Source organism: Grammomys surdaster, unplaced genomic scaffold, assembly GCF_004785775.1.
Source record: "Grammomys surdaster isolate TR1022 unplaced genomic scaffold, NIH_TR_1.0 125685, whole genome shotgun sequence".
Classification (NCBI taxonomy): Eukaryota; Metazoa; Chordata; class Mammalia; order Rodentia; family Muridae; genus Grammomys; species Grammomys surdaster.
The window spans coordinates 62,617-77,095 of NW_021620521.1; the positions used below are offsets into that span (position 1 = coordinate 62,617).

Consider the following 14,479-nt stretch of genomic DNA (forward strand, 5'->3'; position numbering starts at 1 on the left):
GGGAGGGAGGGAGGGAGGGAGGATAGAGGGCAAAGGAGGGAGGGAGAAACAAAGAAAGAGGGGAGAGGGGGAGAGGGAGAGACAGAGGGAGACAGAGAGAGGCCAAGAAACACAGAGAGAGAGAGAGAGAGAGAGAGAGAGAGAGAGAGAGAGAGAGGGAGAGGAGGGGGGAAGGGAAGAGAGAAGAGAGGGAGGGAGAGAGCAAGGGAGGGAGGGAGGGAGGGAGGGACTAAGATACGTAGCAAGACAGGGGCAAATGTCTTTGTGAGAAAGAAATATAAAACAAAATATACATACTTCTTATTTTTCTGTTCAAAGTAAGTTTGGTATCTCAAAATTGCCATGCTAAAATCAATAACAAAGCTCTTGACCTGAAGTCCTGGCCATGGAGATAAAAGCTTCCTCACAAGCCTACACAATCCCTTTAGGACACTGCTCCTAAACCACTCTTAACTTCTTGGCCTTTATGAAAGTTTGATGCATGTTAGATTACCTTTAATTTCAATGTGACACAAGCTAGAATCATTGTTGATTAATGATTCATGAGGGAGTGTCAAATCCACTGTGATTCATGCCACCCCTAGGTAGGTGGTCCTGGATTGTGTAAGAAAGCAAGCTGATCAAGCAAAGCTACAGAGAGGAAGCCGATAACTAGCATTTCTCCATGGTCTTTGCTTCAGTTTTTGGTTACTATTTATTGTTTGAATTCCTGCTCTGTGATAGAGTGTGACCTTACCAAACAAATAATTTCTTCTTAAATTGGGTCTGGTCAGTGATTTATGATAGCAACAGAGAAACCTACTTAGGTTAGAAATAAATAAAATTACATATGAGATTGTCAGCATGTTATTAGTTGCTGACAACATCTTGTGTACTGGCTTCAATACACAGACCACTTGGTGCCTCAAGAAAATTTTTCTCAAACATGATTATTTGTACACAATTCCATGAAAACTACACCTCATTTTATATTTATAAACATTTATGCTATAGTTTACTCAGCTTGCATTTCATGCATGGAACTTCTGGGGTGCCTATCACGCGTTTTATATGATTAGAGGTATTGATGGCTCTGGACAGATTATTAGGTATGGGTCTTGCAGATGTGCAAGTCCAGAATGCTCATACTTGCCATATGTTTTTTACTCAATGTACTCCTTGCTGATCAGCAGAAGAGCCAGTATCTGAATGTGGACCCCGGTAACAGGGTTTACTACAGTACTCAATTGACAAAGTCTCATCACAGTTTCCAACAGAAGAAAACTACATTTGATAAATGAAGACACTCACATTCCAGAAGCAGGGAACTGCAACTGTCCACAGAAACCATGACAGTAGACACTCACATTGGAATTTAGCTACACTGTCTTCTGACACTAAGGACATCTCATCCTGGGATACTGTCTCCACATGACAACATGGAGCTTTTCTAATGTAAATGGAGTGAATTTAGCTCACAAGAATAAAGGGGAAACAATTTCTTGTAAATTTAATGAAAAATTCAAATGTTGAATTTTGATAGATTTCCTACTTAAAATCATTAGGTTTGTCATGTGACAAAACACATACGTCTTTTCAGACCACAGTGTGAATTAGAATTTGATGTAAAACTACAGATCCTTTGTGGATACTTGCTGCCTGTATTGACACACAAAATACATTGCCAGTTACTACAGAGAATGGCATCAGCTCTTGCTTTCAGAATGAAGAGACAATATAACATGATTCTTTGCTTGATATAGTTGGATCTCATAGGAAAGATCTTAACCACAACTGAACCAGTAGTTTCGAATACCAATTCGTTTTGACCTAGTGATAGTAAGTTGTCTTGTTTTTCCCACCTTGACTCTCCTACTTCCTTCATACTGACTGTTCTCCATATGCTAGCATTCTCAGTCGTGAAGCCTTTATAAAGCATTAACGGTATGGAAAAGGGCACCTGCATCTAACAGATTTGTATATGTGAAACCATGAAGGGCCCTGCTGGGGCTTATCTTTAATTGAAGGGTTGGTTCCTTACTTTGGTTGGATCCTACTATGTTTTGTGTTTTCTTTGTGCAAAGAACTTCCTTTGCTACTGCTCGCTCAGCCCTTCTGTTTCCTCATCTGTGACAGAAGTAGAGACAATCCTAACACTAGGTTTGATGGGCTCAGGCTTTAAAACTTGTTCCAGACTGACCAGCCAGTCATGTGTCCGATTCATATCTAATCAAGTATGTATAGAGGAAGGGGGAGGTGCCTTTTTCCAATAGAGATTGTTACTGGACTTTCTCTAGTTGGACTCGGAGTGAAGTCAGAGGAACGATAGGCTGTGCAGTGAAATTAACATGTCAACCCAAGGGAATTGGATTTAGGTGTGTGTGTTTATATCTTTATTATATAAATAATAGACTTTAAAATAAAGTCTGTTTGCTTGATTTTTAGGTCTTTGGGAAATACGTTTTGTGTATGTTTTTTTCTTTGACAAATCATTACAGTATTTAAGTGTCTACACCTTCCTATTAAGTTCAGTTTTGAGGAAACCTGTGACACAAGTTTTCATTTACATTGACAAAGCATCCTCTAGGGTCTACGTAATATTCTTATTGAATGGAGCTGGATACTCTCATGGTCAAAGAGAAACTACAGAAATCACTTCTGCTGGATCTGCTACTGCCTTTCTCTTGAGACCAAAGCAGTAAGTGTTTCCACAAGTTTAAAATCAACAGGCCACCAAATGGGCAAATGCTTCCTATCAGTGATTCAATTTTTGAATGGTACTTACAAGGGTTGATGAGCTTAGAATTCCCTGCATCCCAAAGGCAGAGCTGATTCTCAGGTCTTCTCCCACAATGTGGCTTTAAATTCAGCCCTGTACTTTATCCTAGTCATAAAAATTCATAATCATGAACTGGGTTGTGTTCTTGTTTTACACAGTAGGATAGTGAGAGTAATGTCATCATATGACATGATTTTTTTTCCCAAAAACTATGTAGGGACTAGTACAAATAGACATTCAGTAAACATTTGTCATATGAATCAAGCAAAACAGTGTTCAACCTGTAGCCTCTGGGCTTCTCATGGCTGAGGATAGCTATAAATGCAACCCAAACATAAAAATTGTAAGCCAATTAAAACATGATGAGATTTCATTTTGCAACTTGTTTTGTAGCTTGATTGCATATTTCTGATGTGTGAAGTTTGCAGATGATAATATTATTTTTTAGTAGTAAATTAAAGAAAGAAAGGCAGATGGTCTCGATAAGCTTAGTAAAGTAAAAAGAACAATGATCCATGATATCACTTTTAAAACCTAGTTATTTAGTATTATATATTTTATCATTTATGTGAGCATTTCCTCATTGAAGTTACAAAACCATGAATTATTTTAAATATTAAAGCGTATTAAATATATTTTCATTTCTGTGAAAATTTACTTGTTTAAAGTAGGTACATAATGTGCTCTCTCTTTGGCAGCACATATACTAAAATTGGAACGATACAGAGATTAACACGGCCTCTACCCAAGGATGAGATGCAAACTCATGAAGTGTTCTGTATTTTACAAGCCAAAGGTCCGAAGTGAGGATGCCTCAATCCCACTTGGGAGGGAGAAGAAAGCAATCACAGGGGAGCAGAGGAGTTGGGGAGGACCTGTGTGTGAGAGCGGACAAAGAAGGGAAAGAGGGAACAAGATCAGGTTTTGTGTGTGTGTGTGTGTGTGTGTGTGTGTGTGTGTGTGTGTGTGTGTGTGTGTGTGTGTGTGTGTGTGTTGTGGGGAGGGGGCAGAGAAGAACAGGAGTAAAGCCTTGAGGGCCAGTAGAAAGAATAGAAACACAACCTCTGGAGGTAGGAGGTGGAGGGAACCCTCTAGAATGTACCGGAGACCTGGGAGGTGAGATATGCTCAGGACTCAAAGGGAGGGACCTTAGATGAAATCCCCAACAGTGGGGAGAGGGAACTTGGAGAGTCCATCTCCTGTAGAAAGACAAGACGCCAAGCAGAGCAGTGGGGTTGCCATCCCGTAGTCAAAAACTCTGACCTAGAATTGTTCCTGTATAAAAGAACTGCAGGAACAAAAATGGAGAAGAAAGGTTCAGAAGGTTCAGTGGTTTCTGAGGGAAAGAAGGTTCAGTGACTGGCAAAAATTGAGATCCAGCTCAAGGGGAGGCTCCAAGGTCTGACACTATTACTGATGCTATGGTGTGCTTACAGACAGGAACCTAGCAGGGCTGCCCTCTGAGAGTCCCAGCAAACAGCTGAAAGAGTCAGATGCAGACATTTACACCAAACCAATGGACATAATCCAGGGAACCCTGTTGTTGAATTATTAAAAGGCAGGAAGAAGCTGAGGGGAGGGCGATCCCATAGGAAGACCAGCAGTTTCAACTAACCTGGATTCCCGAGATCTCTCAGACTCTGAGCCACCAACCAGGCAGCATACACTAGCTAATAAGAGGCCCCAGACACATACAGCAGAGGACTGCTTGTTCTGGCCTGAATGAGAGAAGAGGCAGCACCTAACCCTGGAGAGACTTGAGGCCCCAGGGAGAGGTGAAGTCTGGTGGAGTGGGAGTAGGGGGTGGGGACATCGTCTTGGAGATGAGGGAGAAGAAATGGGATGAGGAACAGTTGGAGGGAAGACAGGGAGGGAGATAATGACTGGACTGTAAAAATGGATTAAAGAATAATAATTTTTTAAAAAGTAGTTATGTCATAAATTTCAGGATATATATATTTTTCCATTTTGATTTCATATTTACTTCAACAATAATAGGATTAAACTGGAAGATAAAAATAAAAGCTAAAACCTACTACTCATGTTTAATAAATTAAAGTTTGACCTTAGAAATTGCTTTAATGTGTCTTCATTAACCACATTCTTACATTTTGACTATATCTTAATTATAGTGTTGTAGCATTTTATCACAGCTCAAGATATTCTTATGGTAAGTAAACAAACCTCCCATAAAGTAATTATACCAACATTGACTTAAAAGAAAATGGTATTTAATATTAGTTCATATACTCATGGACAAATAGTGTTCTTAGCAATAATAAATTCCTTCACATCTTAGGAAAATTCATCAATTATTAGTCATTTTCCTAGTAGCCTAAGGAAAAAAGAGAGACTCAAAATGCTGAAAATATGACCTGCCATCATGTGTCTCAGCTAGTTAGTATGAAATATTTAACACATGCCTATACTGTAATGGGATGTTTATTTTCTGATTTGTTTAGATTATACAACAGTTTTCATATTTTAATAAAAATACTATTGGAACATAGATAATCCAATTAAAATATTTAAAACATAGGGGAAGAACCATTTCTTCTTATGCCCAGAAGTGGCCTGAGACTCCAAACATTGGAATCTAGACCACTGTTCCTTGGTTTGAAATGAGAATTTGGATCAAACTTAATAAGTACAGGACAGCAGTCTTCTGTGAAATCATGAGGATATTGCATAAAAATAAGAGATGAAAATGAGTGTCACTTGGAAAATTAAAGCATGTCAACCTTTCTTTCGCTTACACATTACTTGTTTTCTTAGATGAATTGTGGGCCCGTGTACTGCAACAGTTTGGAAAACCGAGTCTGAATTAGAAATTTCTGGTTTCTTTAACACCTCCATCGTGTCCTGAGGTTTTTCTGGAAGCCTTCTTGTGAGAGGGCATGTGGTCATTTGCTGAAAGTAGACATTTGAGAGGGAACCTGATGTATAGAAAGCATGACTAGAACTCCAAAATCAGTGAGAGGACTCGCTTGCCTTGCCGTGCCATTGCTGTTCTTCACTTGTCTTCATTGACCTTCACTTCACAGAGAGAAATGCATCCAAGAACATCCAGTGGTATTCTGTCTGATTCTGGTTGCTTCTAGGAACTTGTGCAGACTTAGCGGAGACTTGCTCTTTCTGCTGGATTGTGCTACCACTACTGTGGTACATTCAAGTTTGATGTTGAGACAGAGTGGAATCACCCCAAGGAATTACTTCTAAACAGGTCCACACAACTCTTTTCCTATTAACATTTTTCTCCTACCTCTAGTCAGTGGGTTAGAAGGGGGGTTGAGGGGTAAAGAACCCTAAATAAAGTAGGTTTTGAAAAACTAAGCCTACAGGCAGCAGGGCCAAATGTTTAAAATACACAACCTGTGGCTGAGGCTGAACTCCAAGATAATGTGTAATAAGACAATAGTTATGGGTTGCCACATGTCTTCAAGTTTTTTCGTGCAGAAACATTTAAATATTGACTATGTACAGTAGTTAGGTTGGGTGATGGTCAGCAGGCTTTCTTTGTCTAGACTTATTACCAGTGATAATATTATCTTTAAGTGGTTTTTAAGTTCAAAGCAGCCAACTGTTTTTAAAGGCTACTGACCGTAAATTGAACTCCCTCTCTCCCTTTCCCTCCCTCCCTCCCTCCCTCCCTCCCTCCCTCCCTCCCTCTCTCTCTCTCTCTCTCTCTCTCTCTCGCTCTCGCTCTCTCGCTCTCTCTCTCTCTCTCTCTCTCTCTCTCTCACACACACACACACACACACAGCTGTTGCTCAGTATAATAGCAGTAACTATAGCTAATATATGATGAGGCCAAATCAGCATGTTTCTATGCCCAAATACATCATGAAAATAATAGTCTAAATGGACCAAGAAGTGTGTTTCCTATGTAGGATTAACTATTAAAATTGGAAATGATACTGGATACAAAACAGATCAGAAATGCAAAGGGACACCACTATAGATCTTAGGGACACCACAGTACAGAAATATCACAAACAATCTTTGGCTTAAAAAATAGATCAATTCATTTCAATGCACCAGGTGCAAAAAATCTACCAAGAAATAAATAACTTGAATAGTTAGTTTAAAGAACTCATATAAGTAATTGAATTTTTTTAGCACAACACAATGTTAGGTACCTGGAATCCCTGCATGCAAGAGGACAATGAACTTAACAGACATATTTGTATAGTCATGTGTTTGGATGATTAGGCAAAATAGCAAAGACACCAAAATAGCAAAAATAGAATCAGCCTAGGTATTCATCAATGAATGAATAAAACATAGTATATATGGAATATATATATATGATGAATGTGTCTTTATGAAACTTACCAGTTTATACAATGAATACATATCATTAATTTCTTATGGGCAATAGTTATTCACACAGCACAAAGATATACCAAAAACTGGTCTAGCCAACATTTGATCAGAAGTGAAAGAGGTGCTCACAAGGGGTTAACTTGAGTGACTATAACAGGTAACAGTTGCTGAGAGAGGAAGTGGGGTAGTCACTTAAAAGTAGCACATGATCCACTCAATAATTCCTATCCAACATGATATAATCACCTCTCCTTAAACTCAGTGAGTCATCTAAAAATGAGAGGAAAGTAGGAGGGGGTCTTTTTGGACCTGATAATATGGTAACATTCTAGAACAAGGTCAATCTCAAATATTGCCTAAAATGTGGAGTATCAATAAGCCTCCTCCAGGCTGAGTCTTGATGGTGGTGCCAGCCTGTAGTTCCAACTTCTCAGGATACTGCATCAGAATGATCACAAGTTCAAGCCTTTCCTGGGTAACTCAATGAGATTTAGTAGCAAAATAATAAAAGGGCTATGGGTATAGTTAAATATTGGAGCACTTGTCTTCTATGTTTGAGGCTCCAAGTTCATCACTCTGTACATAAAAAAATGAAACATGCAAGCAAACAAAAATCTTCACATTTGCTTCCAATAGGATAGAGGTATGTAATCATCACTTTCTCATAAAAGTAAATAGTCTTTTACCATAAAATCTGCTGTGTGCACTCATTTTATTTACTCAAATTAATAAAAACTAATTTCTGCATAAAAGCCTATGTATGGATATTTATAGTAGCTTTATACATAATTGCCCCAAACTTGCAAGCAACTGAGAACTCTTCCATTCCATTCGAGAAATAGAAAAATAAACCATAGTAAATTGAAATGATAAAACAGAACATGCTGAAAAGGAACCTTTAATGCATGCCATGCAATAGAAGACGTCTGTCTGAAAAAGTTACTAAGGATATGATGTTTGGAGGAGGATGCAAAATTTATTTTGATGACCAAAATACTAGTGGTTGCTACATTTGGGTGAAAAGGAAGGATTAAACATGTGGATAGATTTTTTAAGTGTAGTGAAATGACTGTTCTCTATAATAGTGGGTGATTATCATTATATTCTGGTCTAAAACTATGGAGTATATACTTCTATTAAAACATCATAAACACTAGTCTCTAGGTGAATATGATATGGAGATGTAGACTCACCCCTTGTTGCAAATGGGCCACTCTGATGGGGGATATTGCTACCTAGGTAGTGGGTATATGTATGAGTACAAGGAGGGAGAAACTTGGGAAATATATCAAGCTGGTGCTCAGCATTGCTATGAATCAAAAATTGCTATTATAGCAAATTATTGAAACAATCATTAAATGAGCAGGATCTCTTTCACTCAGAGTGGTGGTAATTTACAAACCATCATATAACACAATTGCTGTGGAACAGTCTTAACTGGTGCCTCCTGCTCCGTATAGGCTCATAGTAAGTATTGATCAAGCACTTCTTTGAGGGCTAAAAGAAAAACATTACAACCAAAGGCAACCACCAAAACAACAACGGTGGATTGGGTGTTACAAGTGTGTTCCCCTCAGTCCAGTCCATTTATAGAAATGAGAGTGCATCTTCATGGGCTTGAATCGTACAACAGATAAGAGTTTACCGTGATGTATTTTATGATGTAATGCAAAAAAATAATCTGATAATATAATTAGAGCAAAGAAATGCAGCAATGGGGATGCAGAAGGGTGTGCTAACATGTCCTGGGAGACATGATCAAGTAAATATCCACTCACCTCAGCTAGGGCACCAACTTCAGACAATTCACCCTAGCCTAGCGTGGTGTCAACAATGAGGTTACTGGACTTACAATGAACATGGAAGATTCTCAGATAGCTGCATCATGGAAATGACTTACCCTGAACTGGGCTACAATCATTGAAAAACTAGTTGGAGCTTCCTTTTTAGTCCCTCCACCCTCGGTGTGATCTATCACCATCTGATAGTATGTATTCCTAGTGCAGAGTTGATGCATGCCAGAATTGATTAAGGACTGTATCTTATCTGCACAGTAATGGAATTCTTCAAGAAAAAAAAATGCACATGCATCAGTGTGACTGGGTAGGTAGATCTCTCTTCTCCACGTGTGTGTCACAATGTGTAAGCTGATTCTTTCCTTAATTCTTTTGGATGGCAATGAGTGAGCCCAGCTTAACACAGAGACACAGGTCTCAGGAGAAAAGTACTCTCAACAATTAGCAGCTGTCAAGGGTAGATTCAGGTGTTTGAACATGATTCCTGAGTCATTCACCTGAAAATGCCTGGAAAAAAAAGGGAAGCAGAAGCATCACTCCCTGGGGGGTTTCTGTTTTGTTTTCGTTTTGTAATGGGAGATGGGCTAGGGAGGTGACACACTTGGTTCCATAGAGACTAGAGACATGAGTTGTATTTGCACTTTACTTTGCATAGAAATTAGAGAAAGGCTTTATTTATTTATTTATTCATTTATTTATTTATTTATTGAACATGAAATGCTTTTTTATAGCATGTTTTACAAGGGGAGGGGGTAAGAGGGGCCAGGTGGTGGAAAAGTACAAAATCTTCTTGGCCTGTGCCTTGAAACATGTCATGGTCTATACGGTACACTGCCTTGAATTATGATCTACCTGCTGTTCTTCAGAAAGCAAGCTATAATTTGTAGGCTGTGGAGTAAAACATATTCTTTTGCCTTGATCACTAAAACCACACTGATGCTCATGGCCCTAACACCATTTTGAGGATAAAGAATATGCAATGGGGAAAAAAGACACCAAACATTTATCAAACTGTTCTGTATGTGTGTGTAGGGCTGGGGCTAAGACTCTGCAGATCAGAGGAAAATTTGCAGGTGTTCTTTCTCCTATTCTACCAAGTGAATCCAGAGATTGAGCTCAAGGTGTCAGCCTTGGCAACAGACACTTTATATCAATTAAACCATCTCACTAGTCTGAACACATCCCTCTTAATCCAAGCTGAGGCACCAATTGAATAGTGGGGATAATTTTTCTAAGAAAATATGAAGGTGATAAAAATATGGATTTTAACACAATGTTTAAGGAGCAAGCCCACCTAACCAATCCAAACTTGTCTATCACTGATACTGCTGCTAATGGTACTGTGATGAGCCAACTACTGACATCCTTTGTCCACAGTGATGTTTCAATGCACTAGAGTCTGGTTGGGAGTTCTTTAGTTGTTCATATAAACTACACCTTGAATGAGAAAGTAATGGTTTTGAAACATGCCTAGAACAGACTGCACCAGCGTTGTAAAAATCCTTATGAAAACTAAGGAGACCTTTCTGCAAAGCAGTAGTTTTCAGAGTGTGGGCTCCCTAGGAACAGCATCAGAAGTATCTCACAGGGATTGCCTACAGATGTCAGTTGTATCACTGGATACCATACAAGGAACTTGGAATGCCATCCCTTGGAGACAGAGGCAGATCCTAAATTTTAATGTATCCTGGACTACGTAGAGAGTTCATTTTTAAAACTAAACGTCATTTTTATAGCCTCATCCCACATTCAGCACCAGAAATCTTAAGGTGCTTGGGAATGCATTCTCAGGGTTTTAAGTGATGCTAATGTAGTTTATAGTTTGAGAGCTAGTCATATCTATCTATCTATCTATCTATCTATCTATCTATCTATCTATCTATCTATCTAACTATCTGTATATATGAGATAACAGACAAAGGGCCAAGATGGAGTCATGGGAAGGTTTTCTGAGGAAAAACAGTGAAAGTAAAAATCCTGTAGAAAAGGTAGCTAGAACTGCAGAAGCCGAAGAGTTAGAGTGAGCAATGTAGCTAAGGGCAGGAGGAAGTGATCTTCCAGTCTTCAAAATTAAGAATAGGCAAATGGCAGCCCAGAGACAAGATTTGCTTCTCAACCAGTCTGTCTGCCTGAGCCAGCAGAAAAGTCAACTTCAATCTGTGTGAGTAGAAGGAGCAGTCTCTTCATGCATTTGCATCACCAGCCTGGCACCCGAAAGGGTTCTGGTTTTGCAATCCTTGCAGAATTAGATGAAAGCCTGGCAAGGAGTACTCAGCCCTTCAGAGCAATAGCACACTGCCAGGGCTGTGTTTTAGAATCATGTGGGAGCTGTATGAAAATAAGACACAGGAAGCAAACCCTGAACAATTAAGTGGATCTCTGGTGTGTGGGGCTCAGGCAGATTCTACTAAACTGTGCTTGTTGTTTCTAAGAGGGATTAGTCTAATCCTGTTTGCTTTAAAAAAATCAGAGAGAGTGACTTATGGTGTGATAAGCATCTGACAATAGTGAGGAAGGGAAATAACCAGCTTCCTTATTTAACCCAGTCCAGAGGAAAAGGTTTTTGTATTGCATTTTATATTTATGTAGGTATAGAACAAGTTAAAAGTCCAACATGCAAAAATGGTTGCAAACTTCATTTCCTTGGAAAGCTTCATGAGTTCAAGAAGACTCAGATTTTTCAAATCTTTCTCTTAGCATTTGGGTATTTCAACAGTCATTAAGGCCAAGCAGTGATGGCAGACACCTTTAATCCCAGCACTTGGGAGGCAGAGGCAGGAGGATTTCTGAGTTTGAGGCCAGCCTGGTCTACAGAATGAGTTCCAGGACAGCCAGGGCTATACAGAGAAACCCTATCTCAAAACACAAAAACCAAAAAACAAACAAAAAGCCCCCAAACTCTTTAAATTCTGAATTAGCAAGGGAAATGGCAAGGTAAACATGTTTAAAGACATGTAAGTCAATTTCGTCCTGCGGAAGGTGGTTGTGACACCCTCCAAAAACCAACTTCACTTTCACTCTAAATTAGTGCTAAGGATCATTGTGAGATGGGAGAAAGCCATGCAAAGTCTCTACTGTCGTAATAAAGAGCAGCTAAAGGCATTTTCTTCTCTTTGCCTGGGCCTAGACAGAGAAGCTATCACATAAACACAACTCTAAACCCCTGACCTTCAGGTCAATTTTAAAGTCACTGTGGGAAAAAAAAAGAAAAGAAAAGAAATAAACAAACAGTAACAGTAAGTTTTAAGGATGACCCATAGTGGCAACCATAGTTGGGTTTCATTAGTGAAGTTTAGGAACTTTTCTTGCAAGGGTTGTTATGAGAATGGAGATTCTCAGCACATGCTTCCTTAGCGTCTATTCTTTTTTTTTTTTTGGATATTTTATTTATTTACATTACAGATGCCATCCCCTTTCCCCATTTCCCCTCTCTAGAAACCCCCTATCTCATCCCCTCTCCTCCTTTTTGCTTTTATACCATTTCAATTACATGCAAGTATTAAGGTCTAATGTCAGATTCCTGCCTGAAGCCCACTTCCTTGTCCTTGGCAAATGTCATATTCCTGCCAAACAGCCCATTTCCTTGTCTTAGAAGAAAGAAGTAATTTCAGGCAGGAATCTAAATTTTAGGCTAGAACAATGAAGTAGGCTTCAAACATGAGACTTTGGGCGAGGACAGGGAAGTTGGCTCATCATTTTGGTCATCCCGATAAGCCCCTAGAAACAGTGATCACAGGAGTGTTCACAGAATCTTGTTTATTGCCTTGCTTGTTCCTTGACTATTTGCATCTATTGTTTTGCTAGTTTCTCAACCTAGAACTGACCTTAATACTTGCATGTAATTAAAATGGTATAAAAGCAAAAAGGAGGAGAGGGGATGAGATAGGGGGTTTCTAGAGAGGGAAAAATGGAGAAAGGGCATGGCATCTGTAATGTAAATAAATAAAATATCCAAAACAAAGAATAGATGCTAAGGAAGCATGTGCTGAGAATCTCCATTCTCATAACAACCCTTGCAAGAAAAGTTCCTAAACTTGACAAAGTCTAGTCAGCAGCTGTCCAAACCTACAGCACTTCTGTATGTGACTTCCACATTTCTGTTGAGAAATAACATCAACCAAAATTTCATAAGTGATAAAGATAAAGTTCATGTTTCCCATAGATCCAGGAAATCTGAGATGAAGGATCTGGTGATGGCATTGTTCCTGGCAGAATTCCAAGATAGCATAAACCACCATCACATAGAGAGTGACAGGAGCATATATGTTTCTGTTGTGTATTCTCACATTTCTGCATCTTTGTGTTTTTATTCTTTACATCTTAGGTCTTTTAATTACATCCCTTGGAATAATAAAATAATGGACCAGAAGCAGCTTAAGGGATGAAAGGTTGACTACAGCTTGCAGTATGAGGGGATATAACCTCTCCTGAAAATAAACTATGCCTGAAGGAGCTTAAGGCAACAGGTCACACTGCCCAGAGTAAGGAATCCCAGAGCAATGAATGCTGGACCTCAGGTAACATTCTTCACTGAATCTAGCCTAGTATCTCAGGATGCTACCGACCTTAGGGTAATTCTTCTTTCAATTAACCTGAGATAAATCACAGATATACCAAAACGTTGTCTCTTCAGAGATTCTAGTTCTTGCAAAGGTGACAATCAGTAACCAAAACATTATCCAAAAAAAATCTACTATGAGCTATACCTTTAAACCCTTCTCCTTATTCTTCATCTTATTCTTCATCTTATTCTTTATTCTTATTCTTTTATTCTTATTCTTACTCTTACTCTTACTCTTATTCTTATGCTTATGCTTATGCTCATGCTCATTCTTATTCTTATTCTTATTCTTATTCTCTTTTCAAGATAGTGCTTTCTCTGCGTAACACCTTTGGCTGTCTTGGAATTTGATTTGAGGACCAGGCTAGCGTCAAACTCATAGAAATCTGCCTGCCTCTGAATCCCTCATGCTGGGGATTAAAAGTGTGCACCACTTTGCCTGGCTAAAAGTTTTCTTTTCATGTTTAATTATGTGTATAAACTTATATATGTTTGTAAATATATAAACTTGAGTGTAGGATGCATAGAGGTCAAAGGCACCAGATCCCCTAGACTTGGGGTTACAAGTGGTTTTGAGCAGCCACACATGGATGCTTGGTATTGAACTATTGTTTTTTTTTTTTTACAAGAACAGTAAGTACTCTTATAATTACAAATCTCAAATGCACAGAATTAGTTAGAATCCAATTCTCTGAGACAACAAACAATGTTACTAGAGAGCTGTCTCAGAAAGCATTACTGTCCTTTGTGAGGAATCACTAACTGCCATTACAAATTAAAGAAATGCTGGTCAGTGGTGTTGCACACCTTAAATCCCAGCAGTATGTGGTTAGAGGCAAGAAGATCTCTGAATTTGAGGCCAGGCTAGTCTATAGAGTGAATTCCAGGATTGCCAAGGCTACACAGAGTAACCCTGCCTTGAAAAACCAAAGTAAGTAAATGAATAAATGAAAGAAAGAAAAAGAGAGAGAGAGAGAGAGAGAGAGAGAGGGAGAGAGAGAGGGAGAGGGAGGGAGGGAGGGAGAGAGAGAGAGAGAG

At 39.0% G+C, this 14,479-nt stretch overlaps 1 protein-coding gene and 1 non-coding gene across 2 annotated transcripts in view; one reads left to right on the forward strand and one right to left on the reverse strand.

Annotated features, from left to right (window-relative positions):
- LOC114639136 (metabotropic glutamate receptor 7-like) overlaps positions 1 to 14,479 on the reverse strand; it is a 432,453-nt gene that overhangs the window by 33,774 nt on the left and 384,200 nt on the right. The gene's annotated exons all lie outside the window — the stretch shown is intronic.
- Positions 3,439 to 3,544, forward strand: LOC114639137. The gene has a single exon (XR_003713962.1). It is a non-coding gene; the product is annotated as a U6 spliceosomal RNA (small nuclear RNA).